The following is a 20,736-nucleotide window of genomic DNA, read 5'->3' as shown; positions in this document are numbered from 1 at the left end:
TCTGAAATTCTGGGTTAACGGAAATGAAATAGGTTGATGTTTTGTCTGTTTGTTTTTGCTGCAGGACTTCTCAGAGCGTTTAATACGCTATTGTGACTGACAGGAGAGAGAGCCACTGAAAGACGGGGAGGAAGAAAGAAGAGTCTTGTTTTCACAAGCATTCATAGATAGATACAACTGCAGTTACCTAGGAAAGTATTCCATATCCAACCCCAGACAAAATGCCATGCAACTGAAACAGAGAGAAATTTGTGTGTTCAGCAGAAGACAGCTTTTTAGTGTAAGCAAGAATAAATACATACATACACCGAATAGACTACAAATTGGGAAGAAAAAACTTGCCTAAAGTGGTCGTCCTTAGGTAAGTTATGCCAAGGTACCCGTGATTTGTGTTTATTTTTACTTTCTGTCCTTACAATGAAAACATCCGCTGTTTCTACACTACTGCAGACAGAGCTGGCTACCTAATTTGCAAAATGAAAGTGCAGGGCTCCTTGTTCAAAAGGCAGGAAAACAATGTTATTAGATGTCCAAAAATAGATTTTTCTTTTCTTCTGGGGTCTCTCTGCTGGTCATGGTGCTATTTATTGGCTATGTAAGGTCCTTCTAAGTAAAGAAAAATGACGGTTTTCAATTATTAGCATGAATTTTACTGTTCTTCCTTTACTGTGGTAATGCCAGTTTTCAATGCAGACTATTAAACCAAGAGCAGAGCCCTTGTAAGCACAGGACTCCGTGTGGCTGCCAGGCTCGCATGCCCGTGAAGCTGGCCCCTGCTGCAGAATGGGAAGAAACATGGCTTTTGTTGTACACTTTTCAAGCAGCTGATTTTATGCACTTCTGACAATACTATCAAGTTTGTGACATTTACAGCATTTCTCTTGTGGGAAGTTATGGCACGTTTTTCACTGATAGGGTCCACCTTTGGAAGAATATAATGACAGCTTCATTAGAGAGAGAGGAGAGTCAGCAAGAAAAATGTTTCCTTTGCACTTCTTGGAGCTGTAAATGTCACTGCTCATTGTAAGGAAATGTGTCCAGGCCAGAGCTGATAAACCAATCAAGTGACTTCAGGTGAAGGCATTCATAAACATGTTTGAAACTTGTCTGGCAGCTTTAGACCAGAGGCTGAGGAATGACTTCCTTGGGAGAGAAGGAGAGAACACAGCACCACTCTTCCAACTAGGAAAGGCACTTTTCTTTCCAGAGACTGCACTGGGCAGAGCTCAGACTGCTCTTTCCCTGCCACGCGGGGTCTGGTATAATCTGCCTACGTAGAACCAACATTCTGCCCACTGGTGCCTCCTCCTTGCTCATTCATAAAACTCGTACTTACAATCCTCAAAAGGATGTTACAAGGCTTGTGTTAGCTCCCCCATTTTCTGGGTAAATAAACTGAAACTTCAAAGGGTGGTGTGATTGACAGAGGGTCACCCAGTCAGAGTGGGCTGCCCTGAGCCTGGACATCTCCCTGTCTCTGGGAATCATCCTGAGCCCTAGCTTTCTAAAACCAGGTAGATTCAGCATCGCAGCACTGGCTGCAGGTCTATCTGCTGTTCTCACAGGGGTTGAGAATTTTATTAAACACCAAATGTGTACACACCACACACACACACACACACACACACGTGGTATATAGTCTAAAAGTGAAATATTCAAAATCTGAGCACATTCCTCTGAAATGTCCTTCATGGTAGCAAATTTTTACCTCTTAAGTCTATTTGATTTTTGGAAATGGAAGAAAATCATTTGGAGCCTATGATATTGTGATTTATAATGAGAAATATAGATCTGATCTTTGTCTCCAGTTCCTGACATGGGCTCCTAAAGCCCTTGCAAATTCCTAAGTAATACGAGCACTAGGAGCATCTTTTGTGCTAATGAGGCGACTCTGGGCAGGCTCCTGGTTGGGGGTTGGTTGGTCACAAGAAAGACAAGCCATGATTTGAAGCTTGGAATTTTCAGCAGCCCCTCCCCACTCCTCTACAGAGGAGAGGGGGTTGGAAATGGAGTTAATAATTAATCATGCTTATGTGAAGAAATCTGCCTAAAATCCCAGTAGTACGGGGTTCAGAGAGCTTCCAGGTAAGTGAAAGCATCTGTGTACCAGGTGAGTGAAGCATCCCAACTCCACAGAGACAGAAGCTCCCTCCCAGACATCACCCTATTCATCACTTCATCTGGCTGTTCATCTATATCCTTTATCATAGCCTTTCATAAACTGGTAAAGGTAAGTGTTTCCCTGAGTTCCGTGAGTTGTTCTAGCAAGTTAATTGAACCCAAGGAGGGAGGTCGTGGGAACCTCTGATCTGTCGCCAAGGCAGACAGACATTGTGGGTAACCTGGCTCCTATGACTTGGGATTGGCATCTGAAGTGGAGGAAAAGTCTTGTAGGACTGAGCCCTTCCCCGTGGGATCTGACACTGTCTCTGGGAGGGTCAGGGATCTGGCTTTACCTGGGCAGAGTGTCAGAATTGAGCTTAATTGTAGGACACCCGGTCACAGAGAATTGCCACCTATGTGTCACAGAGAAACTCCCACACATTTGGTGACCAGAAGTATTGGAAGTGTTTTGTATGAAAGTAAAGGGAAAGCCACAGGAGGAGAAAGTCTTAGGTTCCGCCTCTACAGAGCCTGGCAGTTCGGTGGATTGAGTGAGCTGTGAATTTTTTTTTTTAAAGATTTTATTTATTTATTTGAGAGAGAGAGAATGAGAGAGAGAGAGAGCATGAGAGGGGGGAGGGTCAGAGGGAGAAGCAGACTCTCTGCTGAGCAGGGAGCCCAATGCAGGACTCAATCCTGGGACTCCAGGATCATGACCTGAGCCAAAGGCAGTCGCTTAACCAACTGAGCCACCCAGGCGCCCGAGCTGTGAATTTATTTAGTGGATAAAGTGGTAAAGTGGGTAATCGGGATGGGGAGGGAGTGGCAGAGTGAGGGTGTATGTAGATGGATGTGTTGATGTGTTTTGCTGCCTACCCTAAGCCACGCACCCCGGCTGGTGCTGCTGTCCTAGTCCTCAGCTCATCTGTGGCCACACTACAAATATGGGTATTTGTATTCCCATCTTCCAGGTCAAGGTCAGAAGACATAAAATTACATTTTTCCACCAGTTAGTGGCAACACTGGAAGTAGAATCTAATTTGCCTTGAGGGAATGAGAACTTTTTTTTTTCATTCAAAAAATGAAAGAAACAAACAAACAAAAAAGAAACTCATAAAGCAAAGAGATGATTTTCTCATTTGGCTCCAACAACTGGCTCTGCAGATAATTTTAAACCAATGAATTTGAAAATGTTTTGAGAAAGGGCAGCATCATGTTAGTAGGAGTAACGTTCCCAAGGAGACCAGTATGATGGGGACAAACACCTCACGTGGCTGCTTCTGCATTATTTTTCTTTCAAGTCAGAGAATTTCCTAGCCACACCTTGGATAGCGTTCTTTAGAACTCTAGATCTTGGCACTAGAACAAACCTTGGAGACCTTGCTCAGCACCCTCATTCCAGGGAGGCAAAACTCAGCACCAGAGATGGGGAGTAACTTGCTCAAGTTCACACAATGAATTTGGGCCAGAGCCTTGACTACACCCCAGGTGCCTGATGATACAGCTGCACCCTGCTTCCTCCCCACATTCCCATTCCTCACTGACGAATCTCCTAACAAGAACTTTTTATGTGTCAGACACTTAAAGTGCATTCCCTTATTACATCTTCAAGGAAATGTTATGGGTAAGAAGGATAATAAAACCAGAGAAATTAGATAATAGGGCCAAGTTACAGAGCTAGGAAATTGAGGCCCTAGGACTTGAACCCAGGTCTGCCGACCTCCAGGTTCCATGTGTTTAACACCCAGCACTGCCTCCTTCTGTCCAAGCTCCTTCTCCTCCTTCCTTTTGTGTCCCAAGGGGCCTGGGATAAGGCACTTAAACCCATGCTCCCTCTAGCTAGTCACTTCCCTTCTTTCCGTGTTTAACAACACAAATAGCCTGTCCTCCTGGCACGTTTGTTTTGTTGGAGGCTTGCTTTATTCCCTGGGAACCCAGAGGAACAATGAGCTGTTACCCAAGCCCTCTGGGGCTCCGCCCCCATCCTGGACCACTTCCTCAACTTCCCCTGGTCACGCTCACCCCCAGTAGAGACTGCGTGGAGGCCCCTCCAGCTTGTCTACAAAGTGCGTCAATCACTTGTTTACTGGGTTTTCCTGCCTGGCTCTGCGGGTTCCGCTGGCTATTTCTTCTCTCTGAAAGTTCTCCTGAGGTGAGCTTTGATCTTCAGAGGGGAAGGGGCAACAGGAAGATGATGAGAGATACTAGGAGACTGTCAGCATCTGACTCACTCTGTGGGGAAAAAAAAAAAAAAACCGCCCTCACTTAAAGCAAAGCAAGGATGCTGGTGAAAGCTGCATCCCTGCCAAGGGTCTGCATGGAAGTCTTCCTTTTTTCTGGGACAGAGTTGGAAAAGGAATAAAATTTCCACAGGCCAGAAGTAAATTCTCCTAAGCTTTCCTACACTTAGCTAGCAGTAATAGTCACTGAATAATAAACCAACATATAACCTTTCCACAAACAGCCATGGCTGCGGACCCCCCAGTGTAGAGAGATGTTTTTACATGTGCGTCTTCCCTTGGATAAGGTTGCTTGGGCCCTCACAATGCATATTAACATGAAAATGTACCACTCAGTAAGGACAAGTAAATAATATTAAAATAAAGTATCAGTCAGGGTCCCAACAAGAAATGGAAGAGATACTCAAAATGGTCTGACTGAAGAAAATTTTATATGGAACTATTCAAAGGGGTGTGTGTGGAATTAAGGAAACAGTAAGGGGTGGTGAGGCAGGGAGGGAGAGGGGAAGAAATCCCCTTGACTTCTCTCTTTCCTGCCCTCTGTTCTTCTGACAGTGCTTCCTATTGGCAGAACCCACTAAAAGCCAAAGAACAGAGGCACCTGGGTGATGCAGTCCATAGACGTCAGCCTCTGGGGCACAATGCAAGGTGGACAGGGTATGGATCAGGGTGAATGGATCAGGAGGGGTAAAGGAAGAATACACAGCCTCCTACCTCCTACCCTCTTGCTAACAGCTTAAGGAGTGGTTCTGGATTGCTTTTCTATGCAGAGATGTCTTTCATGGAATCCAGGTTATTACAACAGGATTCCACGTGCTGTGAAACCCATTTATTAAACTGGTCTGAAAAACCTCAGCATCATGCTGCTGGTTGGGTATTTTGTTATTCCTGCTGCATCTTGATTAGGGCTGTGAGAGAGGGAGAACCTTATGTCCCTCTTCATAGTTCCCTCTGTTCAAGGCCCAGAGGGTACATATGAACATATGAGTTCAATATTTCACAGGGTGGTTTTGCTTGGTATGCAAATTTTTATTATAAAGTGTATTATATGTATGGAGGAGTATTTTAAATACATGTAAAGTTGAAAATATAGTATGTTTAACACCCACGTACTTATCACAAAGATTAACAGAACATTAACCAGTACCTCAAAAGTCTTCCAAATGTCCTTTCCTAAATAAAACCTCCAACCTCGTCCCCAGAAGTAACCATTATCTTGACTTTTGTGCTAATCATTCTCTTGATTTTCTTGATAGGTTAACCACCTAGGTATATTTTTCTAAACAATGTGTATTCCGTAGGAGCATAAATCTAGCAAAAAATGAAAGGGCAATGTTGGAAGGCATCCAGGAGCGAGAGAAGCTAAACAGTCCTTGGGTCAATCTGGTTTCAGGTTCCTCAAGAGTTTACTTACAAGAGCCTCTTCTGGGGAAGTAGGTGGACAAGGTCATGAGTGGGTCTTGGGAAAGCAGAGTTGGATGTCTGGTAGGTCTATAGTGGAGTCCAGGCATTGGGTATCCAAAAGAAATATGGTTCAGAGTGTGGATTCCTCTGGATTTTCTGCTTTACCACAGCCTACTTTCAGCTTCTGAAGTAGATCAAAGCAGGGTACTTCTGTGGGATGAAAAGAGCATGCTCAGCTGATCAGAAAATAGGCCATAGTAGGAAAAGCAGCAGCCACATTAGAAATGATTAAGGCAAGTCAGAACATATCGTGGGCTCAGCCAGACTCACCTGGGAATTCTGTTCTTAGATAAAGAAGAAAGAAGAAAGAAGGAAGAAGCAGCAGCAGCAGCAGAAGACTGATAGCAGTGGGAATCTTGATGATAGCTCTCAACACATCGTCTAAGGCACTCTGCTATCACCTGGCCTGCTTGTCCCCTAGGCCTGGTAACAGCTATCACTCTGAGACCACCATTTACCATTCTCTTGGGTATTTCTTTTACCGCATCCAGTGTTGGAGCATATGTTTCCTGTACTCGATGTCTTTCTCTTTCTTGGCATACTCTTTTTTTTTTTTTTGTGGAGCATATACTCTAGTAACTCCCTGAGGAAGGGCACATGGGGGGAGAAATCTGTTGAGACTGTACAGGTCTAGAACTGTTTTTCACAGTAGTTGATTTATACTTGGGCTGGATATAGAATTCCAGATGGGGGTTAATTTTTCCATCAGTATTTTGAATTTCTCTGTTGTCTTCTTGTTTCAAGTTTTGCTGTTGAGAAATCTGAAGTCATTCTGATTCTAGATCTTTGAGATTATATATATATATATATATAATATATATATAATACACACATATATATATAATACTTCCTGTTGCTGGTAGCTGTGGAATTTTTTTCTTTGTCTCCAGTGATCTGAAATTTCACAATGATGTATGTGCCTTGTAAGTTTCTTTCTTTCATTCATTAGGTTGGGTACTTGGTGGGTCCTTTCGATCCATTCTGGGAAACTTCTTGAATTATTTCTGTAAGAATTTTCTACTCTTCCCTATTTTCTCTGTTGTCTCTTTTTAGAAATGCCATTATTCTAATGTTGAACATTTATGATGGTCCTCTCTTCTTTTTAATGTTTTCTCTTATTTTCTTTCTATGTATGTTTGCTCTTTTAGTCGGAAGATGAGAGTGAGATGAAATTTCCTCAATATTATCTTCCTACCCAGTTAGTTTTTCATTTCTCCTATCAAGTTTCTCATTTTCAAGAGCTTTTCAATGTTCCTTGAACATTCTTTAAAAATATATAGCATCCTGGTTCTTGTTTCATGGAAGTTCTTTTATTTCTCAAAGTATATTAATCATAAAATTTGTTTGGGAAATTTTCTTCCCTGCATAGTTTCTGTTTCCTCCAAATTGCTTTTTTCCTCTGTTTTTGATCTCTAGCTCCCATAACACAGGCTTTCCTTAGATGTAAATTTGGCTGTATGTTCATGATAATGAATGGGAAAGTAAAAAACTAATTAGAAGTTCTGAGCAGGGTATGGGGCCTGACAACTTTGAGATTCAAAGTAGGGTGATCTGGCTCAGTTGTTGGTTGGGAGAACACCAAAAAAAGGCATTTACTTTTCAGATAGTTAGATACTCAGGGAATGATCCTCCAGTATCCTGCCATGAGAGTAAGGGGCTAGTTGCTAATATACTGGGAGCCAGGTGTGTAAATAAGATAAACATATAAAGAGTTAGTCCTACTGCAAAGCCCTGTTTCTAATGAAGTCCTCAGGAATGGGAAGTGGGAAGGCACTGTCAGTCCATGCATGCAAAACATGTTGCAACCCTTGTTATACACCAAGCTTGCCCTTGCTGTAGTAGAAAACTGAGCATCTCAGTGATGGGGTAGGGAATAACAAACATTTGCCAAGTGTTTGTTTCTTTTCTTTCATGTAGATTCATGTGCTTGTGCTCATTTAACATCCACAAGAGGCCTGCATTATAGGCATATGGGAAATATTAACAATTTGTCCTTTTTTTTTCCATTTTGTAGTTGAGTAAACAATGGCCAGTGAAGATTAAATTAACTGACCCAAGGTCAGACAGGTATTGACAAGAGGATTCACATCCCAGTCCTTTGATTCCAAGGTTCTTTATTTTTATTTTATTTTAAATGATATTTTTCTGAGTAAAGAAATACATGCTACTATAGGTATCTTAGAAAACATGTAAATTTCCAAATAATTTAAAATATATATATATATATATATATATAAATATATATATATATATATATATATATAAGGCCACCACTGTGTAACATTCTTTCACAGGGACATGCTATAATTTATAACAATAAATTTATCATTTCTTTGACTGTCTCCTAATTTGAATCATTTAGGCTGATAAACCTATGCTCTTTCCACGACATAGCTTTAGCCAAGAGCAGCAGGCACGGACAGGGGTCAGGATCAGGAAAAAATAGGGTTCCAGGCAGGTCCTTAGGTAGAGAGCTGCTTATTAAGGGCAATTTATATGGATACGGTTCAGTACCCTGGAGAGCTCCACATCGTTGCACTCATTGGGGATTTAACATAACAATGGCTGGAGTTCTCTAAGGTTCTGAACTGCACCTCCAGAATAGAATGTTAAAAACAAAACAACAAAACAAACAACACACACACACACAGCTGGGATTGGGGATCTTTTTGTCCCTGAGGGATTCAACTTTACTCTCCAGTTCAAACAACTTTGTGGGAGTAGGTCATTTTTCTCACCACTAGGCCTGTTTTTCATGCTGTTCCCTTAAGCTGAGAAGGCCTAGTTAATTTCTACTCATCCTTTCATGTTCAGTTTATCATTAGTTTCCTCAAAAAGCTTTCTGAGGTCTTTTTGTCTTCTCCCTCAAAATTTTTCCCCTTCCTTCCTCTGCATCCTGATCATTTTATATGGCACACTAGATTACAATTGTCTGTTTGTCCTCCTCATTAGACTTTGAGTTCCTTGAGGGCAGGGACTGAGACTCGGTTATTCTTTAGCCTTAGTAACTACCAATAAATAATATTCAATATTTAATAAATGATGCATTATTTATAGGCAATAGGGAGCTTTTGAAGGTAGTTCTCAACCAGGGGTAATTTCGCCTCCCAAAGGACATTTGGAAATGTCTGGAAATAGTTTTTGTTGTTGCAACTCAGTGGGGTGGTGCTACTCAGTGGGGTAGGTAGAAACCATGGATGCTTCTCAACATCCTACTATGCACAAGACAGCTCCTATAACAAGAATTATCTGTCCCCAAATGTTATTCATGCAGAGGTTGGAAAACCCTGTTTTAGAATAATGATACGGATTTTATCACATTTAAGTCTTCAGAGGGCAGGGAATCCATCTGGCTCATTTTACAGATGAGAAGACTGAGCTAGTTGGTTATTGGATCAGGGAAAGAACTTAGACCATGGCACCCTTTCCACACAGTTGCACTGGCTAACATTTTTTTTAACTATCCACTATTTTAAGTTGTGTAGGAATAGAATAGTTTTTTAAAATGCACACTGTCCTGGGTTCATCAAGCAGGTTTGGGGGACAAGGATGAGACTGTTCAGACTGGAGGAAAAAATGTGGAGTCACAGAACAGGCACAGCCAGCCTCATCCCATCCCCCACCCCCCCTACATTGGCCTCTCTTTTCTGGAAAAGATATGCCACAAATCTAGGACTGAGTGGGAAGATTTCTCTCAATGGCTCATTTCTGAACAATTCAATCTGCTCTGGGAAATGAGAGATCAGCTTGTGGAAGAGTGAATTATTTTAAGCCACTCTGCATTAGAATCAATTAAAGCTCTAGAGGGCCCAGGCTGCCACAGGAGAATTCACTCTAATTGCCATAGACCAAGGGGATCCAGTATAACTTTCCTCCTATCAACATCTCCAAGGGAAGCTCTGAACCAAATTTGATGGTTATCTCTCTCTTCAAGTGCCTCAGATTTAGAATGCTCCTGATCCCAAAGAGTGCCCCACACATACTTCTCATGAGCCAAACCTGCCATTTTCCCAGCAGTAATCAGAGGCCTGGGCTTCTCCCATTTGGCTCTGTTGACTTAAAAAAGCCAAATGATTCAGGCACAATACACAGTGAATCAGCAAAGGAAGGAAATGTGGAAAAAAGAATCTGTGTGGCATCTTGAATAAAAGTGCCTTCCAATAAATTTGGTGAATTGTCTTCAAGGGAATCAGCTGAATGTGTTAATCACTTATTGTATATCATAACTGTCTGGTGCATATGTGATTAGCTGGAAATGATATGTGGGTCTACTGAGGCTCTGAAATGATGCACAGGGAAAGCTAGATTCTGTAGAAGGAGCTCAACTTTCTTTGCTAAAGTTTGCCTTGGAGCATAAAAAACCTTTCCTGTATTGGCTGCTACTGGCATGAGAACGTGAAGGTGCTACGGGGGGTGGGATGGGGACAGAAAAGGATAATAAGCATCAGGTCCCGACAAGGAAATGCTATCTCACCACCTCCATTCCTTGTTCTCTTCCTCATCCCTGCCCCCACACAGCACCCCCTCCCCCTGCCACACACACACACACACACACACACATTGGGGAGAAGTAGTTTATTCACTCAGAATTTGGACTCAAATGATCTGAGTTTGAATTCCAGTTCTGCTCCTTTTCAGAGCCTGAGTCTTCACATATAAATTTGAACTAATCTTTTTTTTAAGAAAAGATTTTATCTATTTTAGAGAGAGAGAGAGAGACCACAAGTGGAGGGGGGTGGCAGAGGGAAAGGGAGAAGCAGACACCTCGCTGAGGAGGGAGCCTGGTGCAGGGCTCCATCGCAGGACCCTTCTGGAGATCATGACCTGAGTCAAGGCAGATGCCCGACAGACTGAGCGACCCAGGCACCCCTGGACTAATAATCTTAATATCCCCAGCTTGTCAAGGAAGTTTACATGAGATGATGTATATAAAGCACACGACTCATGAAGGCACTAAATAAATGTTCTATTATCACTATTGAGTTCAGTCTCTGCCTGGGTAATTTTCTAAAGACAGAAAGTTTGGTCCAGAGGACTAATGAGATGAGAATCATGGATATGGATGATCAAATCTAAGAAAAAGAAAACTCTATCAGGGGTCCACTTGAATTTTTGAGGTCTAATGATTTTCCAAACCCCTTTACAATATGTAAAATGGTTGGGTTGGGAGTTAACCGAAATTTTGAATTGCTCAGCTCTGTATTTAAGTTTCTAGAGAATGGATTTGTCACTGAGCAGGCTTGGAGAAGGTCTAAAACTTTTAGGACATTGCAACAACCTGGGGCTTACTTAGAGTTCAAAGAGAGTATCAAACAAGAATTACCTTGCCAAAGGTCCAAAGAGAGAAAAATGTCACCATGAAAGGAAACAGAGCTCAATTGGTGAATCTGCACTTAAATACAGGGTGGCTCTAAGTCTCCTACATGCAAGGGTGCCCAAACCTAACTGTTCATCAGAATCACTCAAAGAATTTTATAAAAATATATAGACCCCAGAGCCCCACCCTAGAGATTCAAGGGCCATTGAAAGGCTCAGGATCCTGGGTTTTTTTGTGGGTTTTTTTGTTTGGTTTTTGTTTTTGCTTTTTGTTGTTGTTGTTAAAGTGCCAAGGTGATTAGGATTATCAGTCAGGTCTGGAAATAGCTCAGAGATCGAGGTCAGGTCCTGGGCTCCTACTTTAGAAGTGATTCACTGAGTATTAGCTTCTCCTCTCCATTTCCCTTTGTAAAGATCTGACCCACATCTCTCCAAAATAATGTGAGAAAGATTCAGGAGAGGCACTTGGAGCTCATTCTCACTTCAGAGGCCGTAATTTTGGAGTATGTGCTTGAGAGATGACACTATCTGACAATGAAGGTCACTGACATCATCAGATGTGTTTTCGACACTCAAGTTGTGCATAATGAGACCCAACCTTCATGATCTCCTCTCCTTCCACTCCCACCAGGCACTCAAAGTGTCTCCTAATATACCTTGAAATTTTCTAACATTCTTCACATCTTCCTCCCCAATCTGCAATGAGCTCAATTTCACTAATAGAGGCAATATGACCTAGTGGTTAAGAGGCTGGCTTTGGAATTAAGGCAGGCCAGAATTCTGGTGTGGTAGTGAGCTACCTGCACCACCATACTGGTCAATACTCTAGGGATGCCAGAGCAACAAAACAGAAGAAGCCTGGGTCACTGTCCAGTGGTACTCTCAAGTGATGCCTAGAAGGAAAACATAAATTTCTATCTTGTTCAAGCTACTCTTATTTTTGGTCTTTACTCAAAAATCTTAAACTATATCCTACTAACTAGTAAACCAACCACTTTAATACAGGTGCTATTAGCTATAAAGGCTGCTATAGAGGATGCAGCTGGTGCTAGGAGAACATATCCGAGGGAACCAAACCCCAGCTGGGGAACGAGGCCCAGGACAATTTCTAGAGAAGGAAATGTTTAAGTCAAGTATGTAAGATGATGGCACTTGATAGGTGAAGAAGGGAGGACAGGGTGCCCCAGATAAAAAGGAAAAGTGTGGGCAAAGATTTTGAGGCAGGATATATTGAGTGCAGGATGTTTGAGAAATTATAAATTAGCACAGCTAAAAAGTAGGGTTTCGATGGGCAGTGAGGAGTAAGGAGGCTCGAGTTTGGGAGTGGATTTTGTGTGAAGGAAGAAAAGAGGGTGTGGTGGCATGATGAAAACTCTAATCAGAGAAAGCCAATAATAAGTGCTCTACAGTTTCCCCTATTAGTAGCTTCCTAATGGAAATCCCAGGTTCACAGAGGGGCTCAGTCTGGTGTCCTTGCCAGTGGGATTGCTTGTGAGGCGGACAGGAATCCCCAGTGGCTACTACAAACAGACTGTGGGAGGCTGGCTGATTGACAGGCCTATCAATACCACCTCAACCAACCTCGAAGTGAGATCAATGGTTGAGTAAATTTAACCCAAGCCTATTAAGGGAGAAAGAGGTTTATTTTAGTTCAAACAAGTTCTGGAGAGTGAAAGGAGTCTGGGAAGAAGGCAGAAACAGACGCCATACGTCAGTTTTTTGACATGGAAACAATTTGAATTCAATCACCTCAGGTGAATAGTCTCCTCAGTCTAAACACCTTCCAACATACCAATTCTCTACATGCATTCCAATCTGTCTGGCTTAGAAAGATGTTATTTTCTTCCCTGTTTCTTCCCAGGCCTTTGGTTACCCACTGAGTATGGACCATGCTGGTTTCCTACTCTCTTAGCTGCCCATGTTGACTAAGCATCTACAATGATCCAGGTACTGCCAGGCACCCCCTATCAGCTCAGCTCAACCTGATATTCTCCTGTGAGGTATTATCCCTCCATTTATAGATAAAGAAATAGAGGGACAATTCCCTTGCCTAAGGCAAAATAAAAATTAGAAGCTAGGGGTTTTTGTTTGTTTGACTTTTACAGCTCAACGGATTATCACAGTGATTACTCAGGGAATCACCACTTAAGTCAAGAGAGAATTTTGTCAACATTCCTCCCCCCTCAAATCACTACCTCCTCCCTCCCCACCTCTCTGAGGCCTCTTCTGGTTCCAAACTTCTGTTTTCTCTCCCCATTCCATGCCACCTCCCTGAGCCTCTCTCTTTATAGTAAAGGAAATGGAGCAATAAAGAGGATAAGGACTTTCCTAGGATTGTAGAGATGTCAGAGCTGAGACTTGAACCCATGTGTTCAAAGTCCTCTATACCTTGGTTGATTTCCTCCTCTTAGCTTACTTAAGTCCTTTCTATCTTTTGAGGCCAATCAAATGCCATCCTCCTCCATGGAGCCTTTTAGACCACCCTGGTTTCACTGATCTTTTCCTCTGCCTGATAAGTTCCTGTCTGTCTGTTCCACTGACAGAACCACTTAGCAAATAGTGTCAGGCATTATTTAGCATTTCACATTCTTGTTTCATCTTCCCAGTGAGTCTGTAAGTTTTTTGAAGGCCGGGGATCACAATTCATACCTGTTTGTGTTCATAGATCCTTGAAAGTGGTCTGCACAGAGAAGAAGGCAGAATAAGTGGATTCCTGGGCTCTGGAGTCAGACTCAGGTTCAAACCCTGGCCCTGCTAGTTGCTTGCTGTGTGATATCAAATTACTTAATCTCCGTCCAAGTGCATTCCTGAAGGGTCCTTGAGGAAATTAAAGCACATTATAATTTGCAGGGTCTAGCACAGTGCCTGGCACACATGAATCATTCCACAAAGATCAACTATTATTGGAGCCCAACAAGGGTCCGTTGTTGATAGTGGATTACTCAACTGGTTCTCAAGGTTAAAAAATTTTTTTTGTTGGTTTAGGGAAAAATTCAGATAGAAAATCTTTCCATGGGATACAAGCCTAAAAAAATAACACGCAAGTTGGAAGGAGGCCGAATGTTGCGTAAGAATTGCCTTACTTCCCCTCCATCATGTCCACCTTACCACAGGAACAATAATGGCTCCCCAGTGTGCAGGGCACTGAAATGACTAACAGCTGAGCAGGCGACAACCACGCAGAGTCAGGCACCCTGGCAGTGTTCCTGCTGCTAAGTCATGCAGAAGGGACCAGATTTCCCTCCAAGCCTTAGCAGCAGCTAATGCTATTAGGATGAAAGATGGGTCCATTTGGGCCCCAAACCCCTGTGTTCAGGCAAGACTCTGGAAGGTCAACGGCTAGAGAGAAATGCAGGAGTTTCCAAGGAAGAGGCTTAGCAGCCAATTTTGTCAAGAATCAGGAAATACACCACTCTGGGCGCATGCGTATATATTTTAGCAAAACAGCCCATTTCTTCAAAGGATTTTAAAGGTCAAAAGCTTGCCTTCCTCCCGACTTTATCCCCATACATAACCAGGGAGGAACAAACTTACCTGAAACACAATGCCTACTGCGTTATGCTTTATGTGCATCCTCAAATTGCAAAGAGGTTCTTCTCCAAATACTTTCAGATCATTTTAAGGAGAGTCTGGGGATGGGATTTACGTATAGATGATCTTTACTATAATTCTGTCGGCTTTGTCTGATCATCTGTCCTACAAGCCATGGGAGGCATTTCTCTGAGCACCATAGCTAAGCACAATAGGACTCAAAACAGAACCATGCCAGGCAAGTCAGGTGGGTGGGGAACTGTCACAACCTGAGATCTTGGGAGGGAAAGGGAGTTAAAGACCTGCCGAAAAGGGTAATGAGGAAGCTTCAGATAATGGGATTAGGCAGAACTGACTCAGAAAAACCTGCAAAGATTCCTGGGCTCTTTTGCAACACAAGATCCCCATAAACTGGGTAGGGGACACAAAAAGGCAAAACTTAAACCAGCAGTAGCTGTCAGGCAAAAGCAGTTGTGACCACCAAGCCAAGAACAGGTGGGGGGGGGGCGGTCAAGGGGTGATCTGGCAACACTTTCCAATGTAAATGCAAAAGGTAGTGCTATCAAAAAAAAGAAATTTCCCCAGAAATATTTGTTGTCTACAGCAATGCCCAGGAATATATAACCTCACCAGCTTGCCTTTGCAGGCCTCAGTTTCCCCATATTGGAATCTAAAGAAGTCATACTACTTTCCCAACCTGAGTCAGTGACCCTCCTCTGCTCCCTCAGATCTTCATGTGTAATTGTCTTTTAATGAGTCTCAACTAGACCTTAAACTCCTCAGGGCTGGGACTATATTTTAGGCCTCTCTGCATCCTCAAAGCCTGGCACAGGGCCTGGCCTGTAACAAGGTTTTAGTCAACATTTGCTGACTGAATGGTGTCTGAAGTCCTTGGAGGACTGAATCATAGAATGACTGGATCCTGTCATCCACGGGGCTCAACATAATGTGTGGGCCAACTCGTCTTCCCAGAAGCTGGCCCAGGCTGCTTCACTTGAGGCACTGGTGGCCTTCCCCTCCTCTTCCTTTCTCTTTTTTATTCCCATCTCCAAATATCATTCTGCTTATACTGTGCCAGTCTAAAAGCCCTGTTTTGCTTGCTTCAAACTTGAAGACAGAGGTCTAGTAAATCTGAACTACCAGCTAGCCCACTGGTTGACTTCCCTTTCTGCCTCGCTTAGGTCTTGCATGGATCTTGCCTTAGATTCTCTTGGAAGAAGATCCTGAGATAATGATTTGAATGGAAGAAGTTTACCAGGGAAGTGAGTCCCAGGAGCACAGACAGTGGAGCAGGGAAGTAAGACAGGAAAGGGAAGAAAAGTGATATAGGATGCTTTAACGAGCAGGTACTGCTATGGGCAACCGAGGCTTGCTCCTCCTGATGATCCCTGGGAGACTCTGTGGAACACACCTCAGAGTCATCCCGAATGAGTGGTCAGGGATCTGGGGTATTTATCCACCAACTCCTACCCACAACTGGTTGGAGGCTATTTGAGGGATGGGAGGAATAAGCCCCCTCTGCTGCTAGTCTGCCTCATGCACTAGTTGAACACACTTGAGCAGCCAGAGAAAGCCACCAGGTGCTTACAGAAACAAGCCATCAGCAGGTGCAGCCATAGTGAGATCTGAGGGGATGGGGCAGTGGTGCCATCACCTTATATGACATATTCTTAGCCCGATGCCCCAGAGTCTTCCATTCTCTCCTCCCGGTTTGCTCTACTTGCATTAACAGGAAGTTTTCCAGTTGGAAGAGATTTGGTCATCATCTGGGCTAACCAAATCTCTCCTCAGTTCAGAAAGCCCCTCGACAACATTCCTGAAAGGTGGCTGGCCAGCTTCTGATTGAATATTGCTAGTATCAGGGAACTCACCGCTCTGAGGCAGCCCATGCTGTTGCTAAAATAGTAGAGTTGCTGAAAAATCCTTTTTTTTTTTTTTAAGTTTCCACATATATTACCTTGTAATTTCTGACTGTTGGCCTTAATTCTGCCTTTTGGAGCCCCACAGAATGATTCTCCTCCCCCACTTACAATAGCCCTTTTAATAGTTTCTAAAAATAACTGGTGTATTTTCACTATGACTCCTCTCCTCTGGCCCAAATCATCCACTATCTTTACCACTCTTGCCACAATATGTTTTCTAGACTAGTCATTCTCAACCTGGGGCAAATTTGCCTCCCAGGGTACCTGCGACACTGTCTGGAAACATTTTTGTCTGTTACAACTAGCAGGGCGTGCTACTGGCTTGTTAACAATGGGTTGTGGCCTAGCATGTTGCTAAGAATCCTACAAGACATGTAAATGCAAGTTTACATTGGTGGCTCAAGTTACAGTGGCGTCTGGGTGGCTCAGTCAGTTAAGTGTCCGACTCTTGATTTCAGCTCAGGTCATGATCTGATCTCAGGGTTGTGAGATCAAGCCCCGCATCAGGCACCGTGCAGAGTTTGCTTGAGATTCTCTCCCTTCTTCTCGCTCTCTGTGCCTACCCCCACTCTCTCTCTGCCCCTCCCCCACTTTATTTATTTATAAGTAAATAAAATCTTAAAAAAAAAAAAGAATCCAACAAAGGCACAGGACAGCCCCCACAACAAAGAATTATCTGGCCCAAAAGGTCTGAAGTACCAAGGCTGAGAAACTCTGTTCTAGAAAATATTATCCAGGTCACTCTCCTCTGCACATGTTATGGCTTATCATAAAAGCATAGTGCTCAGAACTGGACATGCAGTACCTACAGGGATAGGACCAAAAAGAGCATGGAACACAGGGGATCCTCTCTCATTATGACAACCAGACAGACCGTAGCAGCTAAAGCACCCACAGCATACGCCCCCTCCCCTCCAGTCTTTGGTCAGGGAAAAGCTCTGATTCCTATTGAAACAAACTGCTCTCAGGGCCAATGACTAAGACACGAAGATATAAAAACATAAATGCAAATCTAGAAGGAGGTAGAGTTCGCTTCTAGCATCTCCACAATCCTTTCATCATGATAAACTGAATCAAATTCATTTCAGTTTATTTTTTTTTACCCTACAGACATAATTATAGATCTTCTCTACTACATTTTTATCACCTGAAAATGATAAATTGGCTTTTAAATTTTTCATCCAGGCTACTCCCCAAAACATCAGACAGCACAGACTAATGTTGAGCCATTTCTTAACACTTTTTGGGTAAGACTGTGTTGACCAGCTATGACTCCACTTAACTGTAGCTTACATTTATTTATCTGATTAAGAAAACATCAGGTCTAGATGGTTTCATTACTAAGTCCTATCAAACATTCAAGAAACAGTTAATTCCTATTTTATTCAAGCTCTTCTAGAAGGGGGGGGGCGCAAAGATGGAGGCACACTTCTGCTTATTTCATAAAGCTAGTATAATCCTAAAACCAAAACCTTTCAAGTATAGTGCATGAAAAGAAAATTACAGGAAAAAAAACTCATTAACGAACATAGATGCAAAAGTCCCTAAAAAAAAATTCATTAAGCTGAATCCAGCTTTGAATTTTCTATTTTATAAAGTGACTGAATTGGGGTTATTCCAGGAATGTAGGATGTTTTAACAGTAATCTATTAATGTAACTCACTACATTAATAGATTGAAGAGGTGGGACAGAGTCAGGAATGGACCACAAGCACAGAGAAATCTTTTTCTTGAGTAGCTTTTCCTGTATAACAAAACCCACAAAATTTCTGTGACATAAAATACGCATTTGTTTTTTATACGTCTTGGGGTACGCTAGGGTCAGCTATTTGAGGCTGGGCTCAGCTGGGCACCTCAGCTTTAATGGCAGGTCTGTGGGTCAGCTGCGTGACTATATCCACATGATTCATTATTCTTAGGCTGGGTAGCTGATGCAAGCTCATCTCATGGCAGGGTGGAGTACTGAGAGGGTGTACTCAACAGGACAAAGACGCTTCAAGCCCCTGCTTGCATAATGTCTGCCATTATCCTATTGGCCAAAGCAAACTGCATGGCTGAGTTCAAAGTCAAGGGATGGGAAAGTATACTCTGCTTTCTATGGCACAGATACAAGGAGTGGAGAATTGAGGCCAAGGATTTAAAATATCACAGGGCCTGTGAATATTTTATTACTTTTAACTTACAAATATGATATATACGTATACATATACAAATTCACCCCAGGTTTGTATATGTATATACCTGTGTGTGTATATATATATGAACTTGGTATGTACAAACTATTTCATAATAAATGTTAAATTCACACATTAAGTACATTTTGGGACCTTTCTTATTTACTAGCCTCATAATCTTATCCAAAAGGGAAATATAGTTCAGCAATTATTCTTCATCTCTTTCATTTTTACTTTTTTTCATTCTTTCAACCTCTTCCAGAAAGGATTTAAAGAGGTTTACAAAGCACTGAGACAAAATAAATGTATAATAAATCAGAAAACAAAGCAAAGGGAAAATAAGGTTATCAAAGCAAGATGGGGCTGGAACGGCATTAGTGTTTGGCTGGACAGTCTCCATTTCCTCCTCCTGATCCTCTCTCTCTCCTTCCCTACCTGGTCTGTCCTCCTTAAAGGGTTCCCCTGTCTTGGGCTTTTCCTATACTACAGGTCCCACAGGGTCTGATGACCACTGTGTCCTCTTGCTGCTGGAGGCCTAGAGGCTGGTAACGCTGCCTGTGAACCCTCCCCGACTGGCTCCCTCCATCCTGCCACACCTTTGTAATAACTCCTTCGTGAAACTCTCCTTACTTACCCTGTTTGAAAGTGTCATTTTTCCTGCCAGGGACCCTGATTAAAAGAGCCCACAGATCACATGCCTTAAGTGTACATACACACTAGAAATAGACCATAAATACAGCTCTCAGGTCTTAGTGTGATTATCAAGTGGGAAACACAATCAATAAAAGAACTTCCAGTCTCTTGAGAGAAGCAGACCTACTCCTGACACCAAGATAGGCAAGAAATTTTCCCTGTGGTTTCTCTAGAAGAGCATTGTGGGATGATGATCCCATTCTTTTCTGTCTTACAAACCAGCTCTATTCAGGGCTCAGTCCTCAAATATCCTGCCTCCTTATCCACACTCACCTTCTAATTAATCACATCTAGTTTTATGGTTTTAAATATCATACACATGCTGACAATTCCCAATATGCATCTCCAGTACTGCCTTCTTCCGGAACTCATTTTCACCATCCAGTTGCCTACACTATATATCTAAGAGGCATCTCAGACTCTTGGCATGTCCAAAACAAAACTCTCCATGTTCATTCCATACTCTGCTCTTCCTAGTCTTCCCTCATTTAAGTAGAGGGCCACAGCATCTTTCACTTGGTTACTCAGGGTGTGTGTCTGAGGGGGAGAGAGTATAGCAGAAATCTACCATGCTCCATTCCTTTTTTGCACATTCCACATCCAATCTATCCACACATCAGGTGGCTCAGATCTTCAAAATATATTTGAAATCTGACCACCCCCATCACCACTACTCTAGCTCAAACAGTCAGCCTCTCTTGTCCTAGTGCCCCTAACTGCTTTTCCCCCTACTCTTGCACTCTTCCAGGGCCCCAGCTGAAGCCAGCCAGTGTGATCCTTTAAAAATATGTCATATTCTGTTGTCTCCTATTCAAAAGCTTCCAAGCACTCTCAGAATGCAATATAAAGTCTTCACCATGGCCTAGAAGGCTTTACATCTGGATATCCGTGAATCTTTATTTTCTTCAATTCTCTCCCTCCCTCCCTCTGCTCACTCGCTGTTTCTTACTACTGAAACATTCCTTTCCAGATACCTACATGCCTCACTCATTTCATTTAGGTCTCTGGGGAAATGGCAACTCCTCAGAGAAGTCTTCCCTGGTCATTAGCTCTAAATAGTCCCACCATCCCTAGTCCTTTATTTTTCTTCACAGCACTAATCAGTACCTGACATTACATTAAATATAAATATGTAGTTATGCATTTGTCTACTTAGAATGTAAGCGCAAATAAAATGGGTTATTTCATTCACTCCAGCATCTCTAGTGCCAGGTACAATATTTGACATACAGCAGGGTCTTGATAAATATCTGTTAAATGAATGCAAGACTCCATTCTACTTTATCTAGTTTC

At 42.6% G+C, this 20,736-nt stretch overlaps 1 long non-coding RNA gene across 1 annotated transcript; it reads right to left on the bottom strand.

Annotated features, from left to right (window-relative positions):
• Nucleotides 1–5,348: 5,348 nt before the first annotated feature.
• Nucleotides 5,349–15,037, bottom strand: LOC145722829 (uncharacterized). Its single transcript, XR_014147396.1, has 2 exons — nt 13,773–15,037; nt 5,349–5,957 (listed from the first exon to the last, which is right to left on the bottom strand). It is a non-coding gene; the product is annotated as an uncharacterized LOC145722829 (long non-coding RNA).
• Nucleotides 15,038–20,736: the final 5,699 nt, after the last annotated feature.

The sequence above is a fragment of the Leptonychotes weddellii genome, chromosome 8 (assembly GCF_054177405.1).
Source record: "Leptonychotes weddellii isolate Sample4059 chromosome 8, ASM5417740v2, whole genome shotgun sequence".
Classification (NCBI taxonomy): domain Eukaryota; kingdom Metazoa; phylum Chordata; class Mammalia; order Carnivora; family Phocidae; genus Leptonychotes; species Leptonychotes weddellii.
The sequence above is the reverse complement of the archived record's forward strand: the minus strand, read 5'-3'. Positions and strand labels throughout refer to the sequence as shown.